Source organism: Arvicola amphibius, chromosome 2 (assembly GCF_903992535.2).
Source record: "Arvicola amphibius chromosome 2, mArvAmp1.2, whole genome shotgun sequence".
NCBI lineage: Eukaryota > Metazoa > Chordata > Mammalia > Rodentia > Cricetidae > Arvicola > Arvicola amphibius.
In genome coordinates, this window is record NC_052048.2 from 120,617,013 (window position 1) to 120,636,942 (window position 19,930).

The following is a 19,930-nucleotide window of genomic DNA, read 5'->3' on the forward strand; positions in this document are numbered from 1 at the left end:
AATGGCCAAAAGACACTTAAGGTCATGCTCAACCTCCTTAGCTATCAGGGAAATGCAAATCAAAACAACTTTGAGATACCACCTTACACCTGTCAGAATGGCTAAAATCAAAACACCAATGATAGCCTTTTCTGGAGAGGATGTGGAGTAAGGGGAACACTCATCCATTGTTGGTGGGAATGCAAACTTGTGCAACCACTTTGGAAATCAGTGTGATGGTTTCTCAGGAAATTCGGGATCAACCTACCCCAGGATCCAGTAATGCCACTCTTGGGAATATACCCATGAGATGCTCTATCATACTACAAAAACATTTGTTCAACTATGTTCATAGCAACATTATTTGTAATAGCCAGAACCTGGAAACAACCTAGATGCCCCCAAATGAAAGAATGGATAAAGAAAGTGTGGAATATATACTGAGTACTACTCAGTGGTAAAAAACACTGACATCTTGAATTTTGCATGCAAATGGATGGAGATAGAAAAGACTATCCTGAGTGAGGTAACCCATACCCAAAAAGATAAATATGGTATGAACTCACTCATAAGTGGATTCTAGCCATAAATAAAGGACATTGAGCCTATAATTCATGATCCTAGAGAAGCTAAATAAGAAGGTGAACCCACAGAAAAACATATAGTTATCCTCCTAGATATTGGAAGGAGCCAAGATTGCCAGGCAAAAATTGGAAACTTGGGGGTGGACGTAAGGGGAGATGGGGAGAAAAAAGTGAGAGGGGAATGATGGGGAGAGCTTGGGGGAATGGGACTGTAGGGATGGAAGAAGGGTGGATATGGGAGCAGGGAAGTATATATCTTAATTAAGGAAGCCATTTTTGAGCTGGCGAGAGACTTGATTCTAGAGGTGTCCATGGAGATATTCCAAGCTAAATCCTTGGGTAGCTGAGGAGAGGGAGCCTGAAATGGTCCTATCCTATAGTCATACTGATGAATATCTTGCATATCACCATAGAACCTTCATCTGGTGATGGATGAAGCTATAGACAGAGACCCACATTGGAGCACTGGACTGAGCTCCTAAGGGCCAAATGAGGAGCAGAAGGAGGGAGAACATGAGCAAGGAAGTCAGGACCGCAAGGGGTGCGCCCACCCACTGAGACGGTGGGGCTGATCTAATGGGAGCTCACCAAGGCCATCCGGACTGGGACTGATGGAGCATGTGATCAAACTGGACTCTGAACGTGGCTGACAAGGAGGGCTAACTGAGAAGCCAAGGACAATGGCACTGGGTTTTGATCCTACTGCATGTACTGGCTTTGTGGGAGCCTAGTCTGTTTGGATACTCACCTTCCTAGACCTGGATGGAGGGGGGAGGACCTTGGACTTCCCACAGGGCAGGGAACCCTGACTGCTCTTTTTACTAGAGAGGGAGTGGGAGGGGGAGGAGGGAGGGGAAAGGATATGGGAGGAGAGGAGGAGGTAGAAATTTTAATTAAAAATAAATAAATAATAAAACAAAAAAAGAAGTAGGAAAACACAGACTAGAATCAAGACCAAGTTTACCATCCAAAGACACACCCCAAGTAGGCTATCTCCTTCAGCCAGGCATCACTTCTTAAAGGTTCCACAGCCTTAAAAATAGTTCTACAAGCATGGGACTCTGTGTTCGAAACATAAATCTGTGGGTGACATTTCTGACTCAACTCATAATACCCAATTCCAAAGAAAATGTGCAATTAAACAAAAGTCTAGGCAGAAACAAATTATCAGAGATGGTTTCATGACATACTCTGGGTTTTGATGGTCATAAAACCAATGTTGAAATGAGGGCAGAGGTGAAAAGGGAATTTTCAAGTAAGCAAACACACTTTATTCTGGCAGCAGATAACAAAGCTGCTGGTGTTATTTTCTCTACTAAGAAATAAAATTTATCCCAGAGCCTGGAGCAAGCAATTTCAAGAGAACTTGGAAGCGATCTCAGTGTAATGAAAAGTCTTTGGGTCTTTGGTCAGACCCTTCACTATATCCACTAGCAAAATGGCTCTGATACTGGTAACTCTTCAGAGCACCTCCGCTGACCAATATTAACACCATAACAGGTGAGAAAAGTATTCACAGAGGTGAAGCCTGGAGCAAGACAAATGTTGGTCACTACTTGCAAGAAAAATATTTGTAAAATGGAAAAAAAAACAAAGAGAAAGAGTTTGACATCAGTGGATAACCAAAGAAAATATGATTTAAGGAGATTTGCCTTCTATAAATCTGGAGCGTTGGGGAACATTAGAAAACTCAATAGTGGAATGTATCTCATTTGTAATAGCAATAAAAAAACTGCAAAAATAATCTTGACAGAAATACATAAAATTTATTTAATAGACTTATAAATCCTATGAATACATAGGAAAAACAGACAAGAAGATGCACACAATGGAGTTTCAAGAAATATGAAGAGGAACTGAGCTGCGCTAAGATGCAAGAAAATGCATTCTAAATCCACAGTGAAATCCATGTGCCTGAAAAATAACTCAAACAGAAAATCAAACATCAGTTGTTCAGACCCATGAATACGGGACGCCCATATTTTATTGCTGGTGCATATAAAGTAGTTCAATCATTCTCTGTCCTCTATCAGATTTACATATCCCCTCTGCCCTAACAATTTCACTCCTAAATACCTTACATGTGGTCAGACTCAGGTGCAGGCAAACCAACCCAAACCTGAGAACAAAACCTCAGAGGCACACCCGGAACACTGTTCAATTATTGTGTTAGAGGCATGGAGATCTGACATAGAAATGAAGATGAGAAAACTATAATTATTCACAACCATTTGATGAATCTCACAAACAAAAAGAAGGGGAGCAAGACTCGGGAGAAAATATCACAGAGATAGCCTCTCACCAGAAATACTGATAATGTTCTGTTTGTTTTCCTGGTAGAAGATACATGAGAATATTCACTTGGTGCTGAATGTTGGTTTTTTTTTAATCATTGTGGTCTTTTCTATAGATGCTATCTATGAATAACAAGTTATAAAAATTAAAGAGATGAGTACCTAATTGAAGATTTACCTAAATTTAAATTCTTTATTCCTGAATAGGAAAATTCACTAAAGATGCCAAAGCTTAACGGCCTTTGTCTGTCCTTGCTGTCATAACAAAATACCTTAAACTGAATAATTTATAAACTATATAAAATTATTACATGCAATTTGGAAGCTGGAAAAAAATCTGAGCTCTCCAAGATCAAGACACTAACAGATTTTGTGTCTAGCAAGGATTAAGGATTTACTCTTTGCTTCAAAATAGCACTTTTGTTCTGTTTTTACATAAAGAGACAGGAAAGACATTCTCCTTCAATACTCCTTCTGTTTTTACATAAAGAGACAGGACAGACATTCTCCTTCAATACTCCTTCAGGTTCTTTTAGTAAAGGGTCAATTTCATGAAAGTGGAGGCCTTGGGGCCTAAGCAGCCATCTCTCACAGGACCCGACCCTTAACATCACATTGAACACTGTTAAGTTGTAGGTATTAAGTGTCCTCCAGAAGAGATCATTTGTTGGGGCTTTGGTCCCCTGCTGGTGATGTTATTTTAGGAGATTCTGAAAACTTGATGGGGCCTAGAGAGAAGAAGTAGGTCACCAGAGGAGCGTTCTCAAAGGGCACATCTTGCTCTGCACCTTTCTGTATGTCCTCTGCTTACAACCCACCAGGAACAGAACAATCTCTTCTGGCACATATTACTGCCAGCGTGGTGTTCTACCTGAGTACCTGGAGCTAAACAATCATGGACCAAGCCCTCTGAAACTGTACATCTATATAAACCCTTCCTCCTTTAAGGTGTTTCTGCCAGGTATGCTCATGACAGCTTGCTAGACCAAAATAACTAGAACAAAGGTTAAGTTTCAACATGTGAAATTAATATGGCATTAGCATTCAGAGTATAGTATTAACTGACCCATATAATCCCAATCAAGATACCAACAGTTGTTTAGAGTGAGAAGGTTACCCCTTGGTACCTTGGTAGTTAAAGGGATTTAAAAGGTCATATAACAAGGCCAGGTGGTGGTGGCGCATGCCTTTAATCCCAGCACTTGGGAGGCAGAGGCAGGCGGATCGTTGTGAGTTCAAGGACAGCCTAGTCTACAAGAGCTAATTCCAGGACAGTCACCAAAGCTACAGAGAAACTCTGCCTCAAAAAATAAATAAATAAATAAGAATAATGATGAGTAATATAGCAACTCTCAAATATAAATAAATATAATTTAAAATAAAATTTAAAGGGCTGTAGAGATGGCTCAGCAGTTAAGAGGCTGCTCTTCCAGAGGTCCTGAGTACAATTCCCAACACCCACACTGTGGTTCACAACAATTTGTAATAGGATCTGGTGCCCTCTTCTGGTATGTTGTAGAGCACACATACATAAAATATAAATAAACAAAATTTAAAATGTAGTAACTCTCACCAGATAGACATGAAACATTTAGCAACTGCATAGTATATAATAAAAGTCAATGCTTTACCAACCAAAATCCTAAGTACATATGGTGTGTTGCAAAGCTACAGTAATGGAGTTGGTGTAGGGTTAATATGGTAATAAAATTTATAGGATAAATTGAATGAAACTGAGAATCTAGAAATATAATCAAATGCATATGGAAAACTGGAGCATTCTAATTCAATAATTATGTTATTTTAATAGAACGCGATAAAGAAAAGTGATTATTTCATGGTGTACAGTTGAACAATTAAGTATTTGTCTGGGAAATTTACCAGATCTTTGTCTCACTCCCTAAAACAAACTATTTCCTGTAAATTAAAGATTTAAATGAAAATTATTTAAAGATTTATAAAGAAATGATAATCTTGAAAAAATTATTTTCTAAGACACAATAAGTGGTTAGATTATACATGCATACAATTTTAAATTTATGTGGAAAACAATATAAGCCATATTGAATTTAAAAACTGGGAGAATATTTGCAACAGATGGCAAAGGACCTTTTTCCTCACTATAAAGTGTCTCTCATGGATAAATAAGGAAAGGAGCATCCGTACAAAAACTAACAGACAAAGGATCGGATCAAGTGATACCAGTAGAGCTTAGATGCTCACAGTATGTTACCCTGTACTCACCTTTTGAAAAATCTTCACCTTTTAAAACTATGCAATTCAGTAATCAGAAGTAGGTTCACATTTTTACCATAAGAAACACAAATTCAAACTTTAAATCCCAACACAGAGAACTGGTCATAATCACAAAATTCACAAAAGAACTCTCATTCAGACTGATAGTGGTTCAATTTAAATCACTTAATTTGAGTGCATGCCAACTTGGTAATGCCTTCCAAATTTTAAATACTTAGGTTATTGATATTTACACTGCTGATGCTTGATTTTTTTTTTCTTCATGAGTAAGTTTGTGTTTTCATAAAGACATCAATCATCCTGGCTATTGCATTGTTATGAAACACACTGTCATGCATAGATCATATCACATTTATTCAACAAAAGACTAAGCCCCATCCCCAAAATAATAAAGTCAATCTTAGTAAAGATTTCGATCTGTACAGAGACATGAAATAACATCCAAGCTACATTAAAGGATTTGGTTACATACACCACTAGTGAGAAGCTAGAGAGGGGCTGGGGAACATAAGACCAAGCGTTTTCCCATTACTACATTTTTTTTTAAAAAAATGATATTTGTCAAATTGATTTCTAATTAAATCAATAGCAGCAACAACAAAGCAGCCTGAATCAAAATCAAATTTCCTGTGAGTCTGGATGAGCCTTCACTTGTGGACATTTTTCTAGAAAGTAAAGCGGTAATTTATCTTAGCATCTTGTTGAGTCAGAGGTAAACATGACATTGGGGCACCGTATTTAGAAAGGCAGGCTCTCTAAAGGCTAGTTCTCAGCCTGAGGGGAGCATCCCTAAGTGATCCAGGTCTTCTTTGGGCTCTCCTCCATAAGGTTAGCTGAGCACAGAGCCACTCGAAACCTCTATTTGGGGTTCATCTATGCCTGCCTTGATCACAGGTTTCTGTGACACACGAAAACACACCAGCAGCAGATGTTATTGTCACTTAAATCATCCATGTGGGTCTCTGAAACCCAATTTCCAAAGTCATTAGCTTGGTGTTGGATGTTAGTAATACCTCTGAAAAAGGTCTCGCAGAAGTATTTTCCTCCCTGTGCAAATAATACTTAGACAAGTACAGCCTGCTGCTCTCTGGCCTATGACAAACCAAGATGACGCACAGTTTGACCATTTTCAGCCTCAAACATAGCTGACATGGAAGTGATCCTCATTTATCCCACACCCTGGGAGCTTTTGTCATAGCTTTTCAGAAAATGAAGGTGATAATTTGTCACACGCTATGCGTTCACCATTCAACTACCTCTTGGCTTCCAGGCAATAGGTACCACAAATCTTCAGATTAGAAATGTAGTGATTCATGCATAACAGAATACCCTGGAAAAAAGCCCTGTTAACACTGTTAACACTGAAGTAAATTGAGGTGCAGTGGGCAACCTTCTCCTCCTTCTCCTGCTCTCGTTTAATGCAGATGCACCTTTTCAAACCTTTCATCCCTTAACTCAGGCCAAAATGCTTCCTTCCAGAGGCCAGAGGTCCCTCCCAGGCTTCTGCTGACTCAGCACCACCCACCTCCATCTTTGGGCCAGGTCACTCTAAAGGTCATTTTTTTTATGTTAACTCTTCCTCCCTAGGTACAACACTGCCTCCCCTCGCCCTGTGCACAGTCTAAAATGCTGGCTCCACTCTGCTCTTCTTGCCTCCTTCGCCATTACACATATTAAAATGAAGACTTTTCCAAGATTCTTCCTTCCGGCAGAGGTGCAGCTCCATGATGTTGCTGGTAGACTGACAAGTTCCTTTAATTTTCTTCAGGGACCTCTACTTGGGCAAAACTGTAGCCTTGGCTGTACTGTGGAAAATGTATCAGGATGAGACAGCATGAGACAAAGGTGGGGGTTGGGAACCTTTGCATCAAATATGTGGACAATAAGGAAAGAAGAATAAAGATCCCAGCACTTATTTAAAGGCTGCATGAACCTGCAACCCCAGCAGTGGGAGGAAGCAGCAGGCAGATCCCACGAGCTTGATGGCCAGTCAGTCTAGCTGATATACTAAGCTCCACATAAGGCACCCTGTCTCAATACATGAGCAAGATAAAAGAGGGCATTAATGTCAGCCTGCACAAGAAATGGACACATACATACATTTCTGTATACGAACCATATATAAGTATACATTCATGTATATGCCACATGCACACACTAACATATACACAATTAAAAAAACAGAGATGTACTATATAGAAGACTATGTGCTTACACCTAGGTTATGAATTTATCCTTCTGAACCAAATGTCACTATAAATAAGCCCTTTGCATATGTGTGCTGGTACAATGTGTGATGTGTGTTTCCTCTCTGTATGCTGTGAATACCATTGGTTAATATAGAAGCTGCTTTGGGCCTATTGCAGCACAAAAGCAGGCAAGGTAAGAATTTCAAGCAGATAGAGGAGTCAAGAAGAAGCCATGTAGCTGCATAGGAGACAGATGACAGACAGAATCTTAATGGTAGGCCACAACCAAATGGCAATACACAGATTAATAGAAATGGGTTAATTTAAGCTATAAGAGCTAGCCAATAAGAAGCATGAGCTAACAAGCAAGCAGTGTTGTAATAATACAGTTTCTGTGTGATTATTTCAGGTCTGGGCTTCCAGGAAATGAACAAACAGTCTCTGCCTACAGAATGGTGCATCAGCATGTGCCAACTACATCCATGTAAAACCTGAGAAAGTTTGGAAAGGAATGCTAGACACGAAAGAACAGAATTAAGATGGTTTCTTGGTAGCCGACATTTTTTTTTCAGATGGACTCTGTTTGTGGGCAAGGAGTGGGGTACAACTGCTCCTTTAAGAGAGATCTTCCAGATTCAGCATTAGCAGCAAAAACTGCAGTTTCAAAATAGCAGCTTCCTGGTTAGTGCTAGTTGCAGGAACAGCTCTGGTTCTTTCAGGAGACTGAGTACTTGAGTGGGGTTTGTAGTCAGTGTGCTGCAAATTACATGGTGGCAGCATAGGCTGACTGGTTACCAGAGTTGAGGTGGTGAGGACAGTTCCCACCCAGCATTCCTAGAGCAGTAGTGAACAACTACCTCCACCATATTAAAAGCCTGAGAGAAGCGAAGCCAGCATCCAGGATCACTGCGACCAAGCTGCTTGTTATTTTAAATGCACTGCTGGCCAAAAACTCATTACAGATATGTAATAAAGACAGATTCAGACAGAAGTAAACCTCTGAACAGGTCACCGTGTGTTTAAAAAAAATATATATGTAGGATTGAGAGAGAGAAGAAAAAGAATATAGACAGTCATAAAAGAAAGTAAATGGCTTTGAGAAATAATACAAAGCTATTAAAGAGACAGAGTACAGTCATAGATGAAAGGAGTAACAAAAATAAGCCATGTAAAGATGGAAATTACAGAAAATATGGATTATGTATATTGTTGTGTTTTCTTTGAATTTTTTGACCTGAATGAGCTAAGTACAGAGAGATATTTCATTGTACAGACTGCTAAGATAAACCAACATATGTGCTTTAAAGGTATCTTGACTTCAAAATTTGGATCTAAGGATATGCTGCTTTGGAAAAGAGGTTCTGCTTTTGCTTCCACAGAAGATGAGAACCTGTGGATTGTTTCCAGACGAACGCTGTTTAATGAACCAAGACCCCCTGAAAGGTCTCCATGAACCCCCCCAAAAAGCTTAACCCAACAAAAAGAAGAAAACAATGCCCAAATTCCCAAATATTTTTTTATAAATATTTGTTTATACTTAAAGGGGGATATGCTATAGAGATAAATACTTTGCACTGGTATGGATCTTGGTTTATTGACACAAATTTAAGGTCAGTTTTGTTAAATGTATATTTCTACTCTTGTTTAAGAAATTGTATTTGTGCAACTCATTTAAAAATGTAATTATATAATTAAGAAATATAGGTTAATAGATAGTCTTTTATTACAGTCAAACTTGTAGTCATGTTAATTAGGTTTTCTAGATGTACAGAGGTATATTTCAGTTGGATAGTTATTTTTCTAACCTTTCAAAAACTAACAAAATATGGTATTTAAAATTTTTTAAGAATTTAGGACTTTTAATGACAATGAGGCACATCTGCTCCTGGTAGTACCAATCTACTTCAATAGGATGATGGATATTGAAGAGGCTCCTTATGGAGTTTGTTGGCCATTTGGGCAAGAAACTGCTCTTGCCTAGACTGCTTGATGCTGTGCTGTATGAACTGGACCTGTGGGACCCCCATAAAAAATGACTGCTGAAATTGCCTAAAGGTAAGATGGTCCTTCAGGGTTCCTGCTTCATGAAAAAGTCTGCCAGACATTCTACATGACACAGAAGATAGTAACTGACAAACTGCCAATATAAGAGAAACTGTCTTTGAAATTTCCTGCTTCATGGAAAAGTCTGGCAGATACTATGGGCCTGTAGGCTGAAGACAAGTACCCCATTATTACAGAAGAACTTTGGGTGACTGTCCAGGCAGCAAGATGTCTCTGTCAATTCTAGAGTTTTGGAAGTTGCTTACAATGCACTTACTGTTTATTCGGGTAATAGTATATCCTTCTGGGGTCTTTGATGGAGTTGAAAATAGTTATAATTACAGTTTTCTTTAGTTATGATAAAAAGATAAATAAATATAAATATTGTAACTATAATCCTTAGTTGATAACTATTGTAAGTAATCTTGCTATGTTAAACTTAAAACCATCCTTTTTAATTAGACAACAAAAGGGAAGTAATGTGGGATTTCTCTCTGTATATTTTGAATATCATTGGTTAATAGAGAATCTGCTTTGGGCTTATTGCAGCTCAGAATAGAGCAACGTGGGAATTCCAAGCAGATAGAGAAGGAGAGGGTAGGTAGAGTCAAGGAGAAGCCATGTAGCTACTGCAGGAGACAGACACTGGACACCAGATGGAATCTTAACAGTAGGCCCAACAACATAGCAATACACAGATTAATAGAAATTTGTTAATTTAAGATATAAGAGCTAGCTAATAAGAAGCATAAGCTAATAATAAGTCAAGCAGTGTTGTAATAATACAGTTTCTGTGTGATTATTTTGGGTCTGGGTGGCCAGGAAACAAGCAGTCTCTGCCTACACATATGTGTGGATGTGTGTGTCTGTGTGTGTGTGTGTGTGTGTGTGGATATGTGTGTGTGTGTGTGGATATGTGTGTGTGTGTGGATATGTGTGTGTGTGTGTGTGTGTCTGTGGTGTGTAGAAAACTATCAAATGTCATTTCTCAAGTGACATTCACCTTTTCTTTTTTGAATTCTGGATCTCTTGTTGTTATTCCTGGCTGGCCAGCAAACCCCAGGGACCTGTGGCTCCAATGCAAATGCATTTGCGAAAGAAATGGAAATCAAATGAATTCAATTTTTAAATTTGTAATTGTCACTCTAGATAATAGATGCCAGTAAACCTATCTTTATATATAGATGCAAAACGGATGTCATCTCAAAAAAATCTGTTGGAAATGAAAAGATATGCCATGGGAATCTATATGACTACATGACAACCATATTTATTTATTTTTCCTTTTGTTTTATTGATTTTTATTGAGCTCTACATTTTTTCTGCTCCTCTCCCTGCCTGTCCCCTCCCTCCTTCAAACCTCCCCCAAGGTCTCTAGGCTCCCAATTTACTCAGGAGATCTTGTCTTTTTTCTACTTTCTACTTCCCATATAGATTAGATTTATATAAGTCTCTCTTAGTGTCTGCATTGTTGTCTAAATTCTCTGGGATTGTGTTTTGTAGGCTGGTTTTCTGTGCTTTATGTTTAAAAATTGCCTATGAGTGAGTACATGTGATAATTGTTTTTCTGTGTCTAGGTTACCTCACTCAAAATAATGCTTTCTAGCTCCATCCATTTTCCTGCAAATTCAAGATGTTGTTACATTTTTCTGCTGTGTAGTACTCCACTGTGTAAATGTACCACATTTTCCTTATCCATTTTTTGGTCGATGGGCATTTATGTAGTTTCCAGGTTCTGGATATGACAAACAAAGCTGCTGTGAACATAGTTGAGCACATGTCCTTGTTGCATGATTGAGCATCCTTTGGATATATACCAAAAAGTGGTATTACTGGGTCTTGAGGAAGGTTGTTTTCTAATTTTCTGAGAAATCACCACACTGACATCCAAAGAGGTTGGACCAGCTTGCATTCCCACTAACAACGCAGAAGTGTTCCGTTTTCCCCACATCCTCTCCAGCATAAGTTGTCATCAGTTTTTGAGCTTGGCTATTCTTACAGGTGTAAGAAGGAATCTCAGAGTTGCTTTGAATTGAATTTCTCTGAGTGACTAAGGATGTTGAACATTTCCTTAAGTGTCTTTCAGCCATTTTAGATTCCTCTGTTAAGAGTTCTTTATTTAGGTCTGTACTCTACTTTTTTTTATTGGATTATGCGTTCTTGTATAAGCAGAATTAACATAATAAAAATAATAATCTTACCAAAAGGAATCTACAGATTGAATGCAATGCCCAGCAAAATTCTTCACAGATCTTGAAAGAATGGTACTCACCTTCATATGGAAAAGCAAAAAACCCAGGATAGCCAAAACAATCCTATCCAGTAAAAGAACTTCTGGAGGCATCACAACCCCTGACTTCAAACTCTACTACAGAGCTACAGTACTGAAAACAGCCTGGTATTGGCATAAGAATAGACAGGAGGACCAATGGAACCAAATAGAAGATCCAGATATCAATCCACACATCTTTGAACACCTGATTTTTTACAAAGAAGCAAAAAATATCAAATGGAAAAAAGAAAGCATATTTAACAAGTGGTGCTGGCGTAACTAGATATCAACATGTAGAACAATGAAAATTAACCCATATCTATCACCATGCACAAAACTCAAGTCCAAATGTGTAGAGGAAGCTGCGGGCAGGCCTACTTTTCATCCTGCCCTGCTCCTGGCCGCCTGGCTAGCTTATGCCCCGAAATAATTCCATAGAAACTGTATTCATTTAAATACTGTTTGGCTCATTAGCTCTAGCCTCTTATTGGCTAACTCTCACATCTTGATTAACCCATATTTAGTAATCTGTGTAGCACCACAAGGTGGTGGCTTACCAGGAAGATTCTAGCCTGCATCCATCTCAGAGAGGAGAGTCATGGTGACTGCCTGAGGCGTCTGCCTGACTCTGCTTTCTTTCTCCCACAATTCTGTTCTGTCTACTCCGCCTACCTAATTTTCTGTCCCATTAAAGAGCCAAGGCAGTTTCTTTCACCAATATTAACCAATGAAAGTAACACATAGACAGATGATCCTCCTCTGTCACAAATTGATCAAAGGCCTCAACATAAAGCCAGCCACACTGACCCTCATAGAAGAGAAAGTGGGAAATTGGCACAGGAGACCACTTCCTAAATATAACCCCAGCAGCACAGACACTGAGAGAAACAATTAATAAATGGGACCTCCTGAAACAGAAAATCTTCTGTAAAGCAAAGGACATGGTCAACAAGACAAAAATGACAGCCTACAGAATAGGACAAGATCTTCACTAACCCCACATCAGACAGAGATCTGATCTCTAAAATATACAAAGAACTCAAGAACATGGCAGCCATATTTAAAAGAAATAAATGAGAAACATTTTGAGTGTTTTAACAAAATTATTTATGAAGCATGAGAATAGGAAAAACTGCATCACTGTTTCTGAATTACACTATTGTAATATCTGTTGTGAATAAATAAACTATAGAACATATTTTTGACATTGATTTCATCTTCAATAGTTGACATGGTATAATTGAACAATCTTTTGTGTGCCTGTGATATTTCTATCACAGAATGAGAAAACCAGAGACCTTGTGTGGAGTCCCCTCCTCCATGGGCTTGTGGCTTAGCCTGCCATCTCATGTGTTCATACAATCAAGAAAACTGAAGCACTAAGTGTTGCTCTTTAAAAAATGCTATAAAGTCTCAGGCAGCAGCTGTAGGCAGGCAGCAGACTCTGGGAACAGCCAGTCCCAAGGCAGAGACTCCTGACAGGTCCCGAGCAGGTCCCCCAAGATCCCCAGGCGGGTTGCGGTGGGTGGCTCATCTCGGGCGAGCTGGTCCTGCCATGTGGTGAGCAGGGAGAGACAGCTCTCGGTGGGTTTGGACATGTGGCGGGTAAAAGGCACATAGACACAGTAGGCAGGCGTAGAACTAAACATTTATTACATAAAGGAGAGAGGGAGAGAGAGAAGGAGGGAGGGAAGGAGGGAGGGAGGGAGGGAGGGAGGGAGGGAGGGAGGGAGGGAGGGAGGGAGGGAGGGAGAGAGAAGAGAAAGGAGAGAGAGAAGGAGATAGAGAAACAGAGAGACACATATGCACACGCCAAGGGACAGCGAAAGAAGAGAGATTCAAGATGGCTGTGAGAGGGGTCGTGGGTCGCTCTGAGTGGGCGTAGCTTACCCCCTTAAAAGGCCAACCAAAAGAATAACATTCCCAGGTCTTCCTTATAATAAAAAGCAGGAGATTAGACACCACAGTTTGACAGAATTGGGGCGGCGGATTCTCAAAACTGCTTCCGGCTGATTGTGGGCATCGTCTTTGGGGGGGACCTGAGAGAAGGATGGGTGCTGGCCTCATCTTGGCATAGCTGGTCTCTTTGCTCCTGACCAGCTGTCTGTGGCATGGAAATGTCTGGTGTCCCTTATCCTGTTTAAGGTATTGGCAGAACAAAGAACAAAGTTAAATTAAGGAAAAAAAATTTTAAGATCAGGGAACTGAGGGGGATGTATCTGACCTGTTTAAGGTGGATTCTTTAATTCGGCTCCCTGGAACTCACAAGAATTCCTTGGGTTTGTGAAAACAGAAGTTTTAGCATATTTTTGTACAATAAAAAGTAGTTTTTTTTAATCTGGCAAAACCTCTCAGCTATCAAACTATCAGAGATCTTTGAGGATGATAAGATTTTACTTGAGTTACTGATTAAAAAATGACAGAGAACTTACTTGGTTGGTACCCAGAGCTACTCTTTTTGGGTCCTCCATGGTCACTGAAGGTTGCACTTGACATTTGCTGGTTAGCACCAGGCCTGCCAGGCTCCAGAAATGTGGGCTAAGAAATCTGTAGGAAGACAGGCCTACCTTGACCTGAGCAGCTAGGCTGTCGATTCCAGCCATTCTGTCTACATCTAGAGGTCTTTAGTTTAGATGAAAGGCAGTTTTTCCCAATGGCCAGCGCTCGGCTGTCGACGCGAACTGTAGAAGTATGTTGTTCTGTGCGCCCATTTGTCTTTTGTCTTCTTTGGAGGAAGCAGAGAGCTGCTGCTAAGGAGCCAACCTGTCTCTTTTTGTTATGAAAAGGTTTTAATAATTAAATATTTAAATATCACATTCCCCAGATCTCTGAGCAGTTGAGGGCCGGATTAAATATAGCTGCAGAATAGAATCTGCCTGGAAGGTTGGGTCTGAGCTTGACTGTTTTGGCTCTTAACAGGTAAGATTTACACATAAAAAACACAGAAAGAAGAAACTGCTTGCAATAGAAGGTTAATGGTAGAACTGACAATAGTGGAGAACAGCTTAATAAGAGACTTAAAAGTACATACCAGTTTAAAATATGAGCTTATTATTTTGTAGTCTGAAATGAGATGTAATGAACAATTATTATACATAGAAAGAGTGAACAGGAATTGGGCAACGTGGATGCCTTTGATGGGCCCTGTCAAAGGCATCCCACTGTGCAAAACACATGTAACAGAGTTAACAAGAGGATTTTAGTAAAAACTGGGGGGAAAGGCGGGGTATACATAATGGGAGAGCTTGGTCACGTGACCCGGCTCTCAGCCAAGATGGCGATAAAAGCCACCTGACCCCAGTGAACATGGTGGCAACCATGCAGACCTAAAGGCATGATCTACTCTGTTGCTGAGATGCTATGCCATAACACAAGCCGCAGAGGGGGGCAAAAGGCTGGAACTGGAAAAACTGCACCATGCCACGGCTGGAATTGAAAAAGCCAGCTGGAATTTTAAAAGCCATTTTAGCACCTACATATTTGCCTGTACGGTGGTAGTTTTGAACAGAGACAGATAAGTGTGGAGGTCTGTAAGGAAGTCATTAAAGCGTGAGGCTGCAGGGCGTCCAAAAGGCGTCCCAGCAGGGAGGTTGGAGTGACAGGCTTGGACGGCTTGGTCCCCATAGACAAGGCCGTGAAAACACCTGCAAAAAACCGTGGTACCTCAAGCCTACAAGGAGAACGGCTCCCTGTTAGGTGAGATACAGATGGCACGAACATCCAGGATGAGTGAATGGGCATCCCCATTTCACGAGTGGGATGCTAATGGCCTGGCTGGATCTGGGCAGATTACTCAGAAACCAGAGGCGGGGCCGCACCATAGCTGCGGGCTGTACAGTAGCAGTGGTCACAATGAAAAGAAGGAAGAAAAGGAAGGAAAAGAGAGAAAGAGAAAGGACTGGTGAGCCTGGGCCTCCAGGTGCGGGTGAGCCAAGAGGCTGTGCTGTCCCAGGCATGGGCTTAACAAAGGAGACAAGCTGAATTGACTGCCAGTGAGGGGAACAACCAAGGCCCTGAATGCCCACGGTTGGGGTCCCCTGTCCCTAGAAACCATGAAGGGTTGCTGGGAGCTCAATGGTCAATCTCTCGGGTTAAAAAAGACAGTTAAGCTGGCCAAAATGGGAACACTCATGATTAGAAGCCGGTGTTGTTCATGTGGGTCGTTGCTGAGAAGGTCCTCGGTTATGATTTGTCCCCAGAGGAGCTCAGAGTCCCAGACAGACTCCGGCCCAGAGTGGAAGTCCAGGGCAGGCAAATCTGTCAAGTCCTCAGTTGTTCTTTTAAAAAATGCTATAAAGTCCCAGGTGGCAGCTGTAGGCAGGCAGCAGACTCTGGGAGCAGCTAGTCCCAAGGCAGAGACTTGTGGGTCCCAAGCGGGTCGCCCAAGATCCCCGGGAGGGTTGCGGCAGGTGGCTCATCCTGGGCGAGCTGGTCCCACCATGTGGTGAGCAGGGAGAGACAGCTCGCAGCGGGTTTGGACATGTGGCGGGTAAAAGGCACATAGACACAGTAGGCAGGCATAGAACTAGACATTTATTACTTAGAGGAGAGAGAGAGAGAGAGAGAGAGAGAGAGAGAGAGAGAGAGAGAGAGAGAGAGAGAGAGAGAGAGAGAGAGAGAGAGAGAGGAGAAGAGAAAAGAGAGGAACAGAGAGACAGAGAGACACGCGTACACACACCAAGGGTCAAGGAAAGAAGAGAGATTCAAGATGGCAGTGAGAGGGGTGGGGGGGGGTCGCTGGGAGTGGGCGTGGCTTGCCCCCTTAAAAGGCCAACCAAAAGAATAACACTAAGCATGCTGTTCAGTCATAACACTGGACGTGGTAGTGGCAGCAGGAAGACTGACAGCAGATTTCTACTTAGATCCATGATCAGAAAGGAACAAGCTGTTCCAGACAGAGAGGCTAAACAGGATGAAATGCTGTGGGGAGGGGGAATGATGACAACAATGAACTGTTAAACTTTGTGGGATGGTGGAAGACACCAGGAACGTCAGAGCAGCTCTTCCTGATGGAGCTATGTTCTGCTTTTCTACTGTTCAGATCCAGAGGGGGATGGAGCAGAAGATGAGGCAGTGGAGAAAGAGAATGGCTGTGAAGGAAGTAGAATGACACAAAGGGATGAGAATGCCAAAAGGAGAGCCATTCCTTCATATGCTAACCTGAAAAAAAATTAACAATATATTTGAAAGTAAGATGGTGTGGGAAAGTGTGATTTGGTTACAACCTTTCTGTGAACTAATTTGTCCTTGAATCCATAGTGTCATCAGGAAAACCTACCATATAGTTACAAATTGGAGAGCAGGATAGGCACACACAGACACACAGACACACACACACACACACACACACACACGCACACACACACACACACACACACACTGTCCCTCTCTCCTGAACACAGTTATGATGCCACCAAATTATGTGACTCGGCAAACAAATTAGAAAGAGCTTAGAAACTATTTCTCCTGTGGTTACAGAGTAGGAATAAGAAAGGCCAGGGCTGGCAATAGCCAGGAGTACTGGTCAAGGAGGAAGCTCATTTGCATTGGAAGACAATAAGCAGAGCCAGAGTCAAGGAAAGTAATGAGACTATCATCCTGCTGTGAGTCCTTTGTTCTGGCTGGTCCTGAAACAGGCCTTCAGGCAGTTTCTATTCATATGCTAATCTGTTCAATTTTCCTACTTAACTACAAAACAATAGTCTTGTGATTATATTGGGGAAAATACAGACAATCAAAAGGAAAACAATAGAAATAAACCCAGTCACCATTCGGGAAATGAAAATGTGAAACCTGAATACTGCTAGGAGAAAGACCAAAGCCACCATGGTCCAACTGAAGCAAACTTTATTAAATCCTATCAGGAAGGTGGACCCTGGCCAGGTCCATACCTAGGATTCTCAGAGAAATGGCACTGAATTAGGTCCGTCAGTAGCCTACAAAGGTCAAAGCCACAAGGTTACATACTTTATACCTTCACCCAGTGGGGGCAGTTCCTTCTGTGGGGCATTCTGTTACAGTGCTAAGGAGACAACGGTACATTTATCAACAATCCATTGAAAATATTTCTTCACAGGAGATTTACTGCTTATGTAAAACCTAATATGCACAGGTGTGTGAGTTGGAACCATCTTTTGAATATATCTGGTTATCAGTGTTTACAACCTTCCATATAAGGACATGAGAAGCAGATAGAGCATCAAGATTCAGGCAAGTTGGTACAGCGGGTGAAAGATTACACATGCCCGATAGAAAATTTGACAGTGGTAACAGAGGCCTCGAACTTCATAATTCTGTAATATTCTTTTATTTGCTTTTCCTGTTTATACAGTACCATTTGAAATTTTGAGATTGGGTACTCTAGAGCAATAGAACTCTTAAAATGAATATCTCTCTGTCTATGTCTCTCTCTCTCTCTCTCTCTCTCTCTCTCTCTCTCTCCACACACACACACACACACACACACACACACACACAAAGGGAATTTATTAGAATGACTTAAGGCTGAGGTCCAGTTAATCCAACAATGGCTAGTTATGAATGGGAAGTCCAAGAATTCAGGAGTTGCCCAGTCCATGAGATGTCTCAGCTGGCCCTGAGCTCATTATTCTTGTTTGATGGACAAGGATGACAAGGATCCCCACTCAAAGATGCTCTGCTAATCTAAGTGCTATTGATGCTAGCATCCCCCAGCCCACATGACCCCCACTCACTCCTCTTTTCAGAATAACCTGTCCTCGGGTTTCTTTTTGATGCGTTTCTAACTTTGATTCCATTTCCTTTTAGCCAGGAAGCAATCCTGGAGAGGAGGAATGGCAGAATATACGGACTTGCTTCCCTTCTAGGAATTCTAAAAACCTGAGAAGGGATGATCTCAATAAGGGACTCTTTGGAATGAAAGGCCTCCCTGTGGAGAGCAAAGTAAAGCCATTTATGGGGTCTGTGGCTCTTGCTCTTCTTTACAATGAAGTCTTTGAGGAAAATGGCTTCAAACCATTCATCCTGGTGCTGTGATGTTCCCTGTAGGACCCTGTTGAAGAGTGGTTTCTAACAGAGACAGGCAAGGCTTCCTCCTTGTGCCCCTATGACATGGGTTTATTTATCACACAAGTGGCTTTGTTAATGTTCCACCCCTTTGACAACATTTGCAGTTTTCCTCAGCTGGGTATCTTGTCACCATGGTTTCTTACACAGGAAGTCTGTTTACACCTGAAGTCTGCAGGAGTTCCAGACTGTGGGAGCAGGTGAGGACAACGAAAGCTCCTGGTGTCATGGAGCATCTAGTCTTAACCTTCCCCAGGAAGCCACAGTGAGAAGGAATGTTCCCCTGCTTTCCTTCACCTAAAAAAGCATACTCTTGCTACAAGGATCAGCACTAAGGAAATACTGGTGATCTAGGATGGTATCCTGTCATTCTAATTTCATCCCTTGCCTTAGTCTTTACCCTTGACATTCTGAGCCTTTGCACAGGCAAAATGTTCAATGTTTACATAGCTGGAGGCAGCCTTGAGATCTGGCAGCCAGTTCATTGAAGATGGCCTCCCCAAGAAGACTGGTTAGGAACACAGGGGTTTGTGATGCATTTCAAATGAAAAGGCACTCTGAGTCTTTGTTCTAGTGTAGGGCTGTGGGGAAGAAATGACAGGCCTCCTCGAACATTGGGTATGGATGGAGTCTCATTGGTTAGCACAGAGAAAGCTTAGTATTAATAAACTAAACCTTAGATTTTACAGACAAAGAAAAATATCATGCTGCACTCAAAGGATAAGATGGCACAGTACCTGAAGATTATCAGAATATGTCTAAGATGCTGGAGAGTTCAGCAGCTAAACTCAGTAAGGGGACAGGCATTGAGAAGGTTCTGTCAGGAAAACAAGAGAAGGGTCTTCTCTAGAACTGATCCTCTCCTCACAGAAGACAAAGAGAAGCAAGGGTCCAGATTGCAATCTCTATCCCAACATGATGGGAAGAAAAAAGGGGAAAGGGAACACTTTGATGCCACCAACTTCTTCTAGTCATGTACTATACAACACAGTTAACTCTCTGACTTTCCCCAAGCATCTAGAAAGAACTGGAGGGAAAGTGTGCTCTCAAGAAGCAGCCAAGTTCAGAAATAGTGGGAAGACAGGTGCTCTTATTATAAATAAGACAAAAGATTCATGGAGTTACATACCCACTTTGTATTCTTTGTCTGGGATGCAGTGGTCTCTACTCTATGTACAGCAAGTTGTAAGAAGCAGGACATGTGGGATGATTCAGGAAGCACAGCATCTATGTGACCAAAGAAACAAGAAATGGATATCAGACATTTTC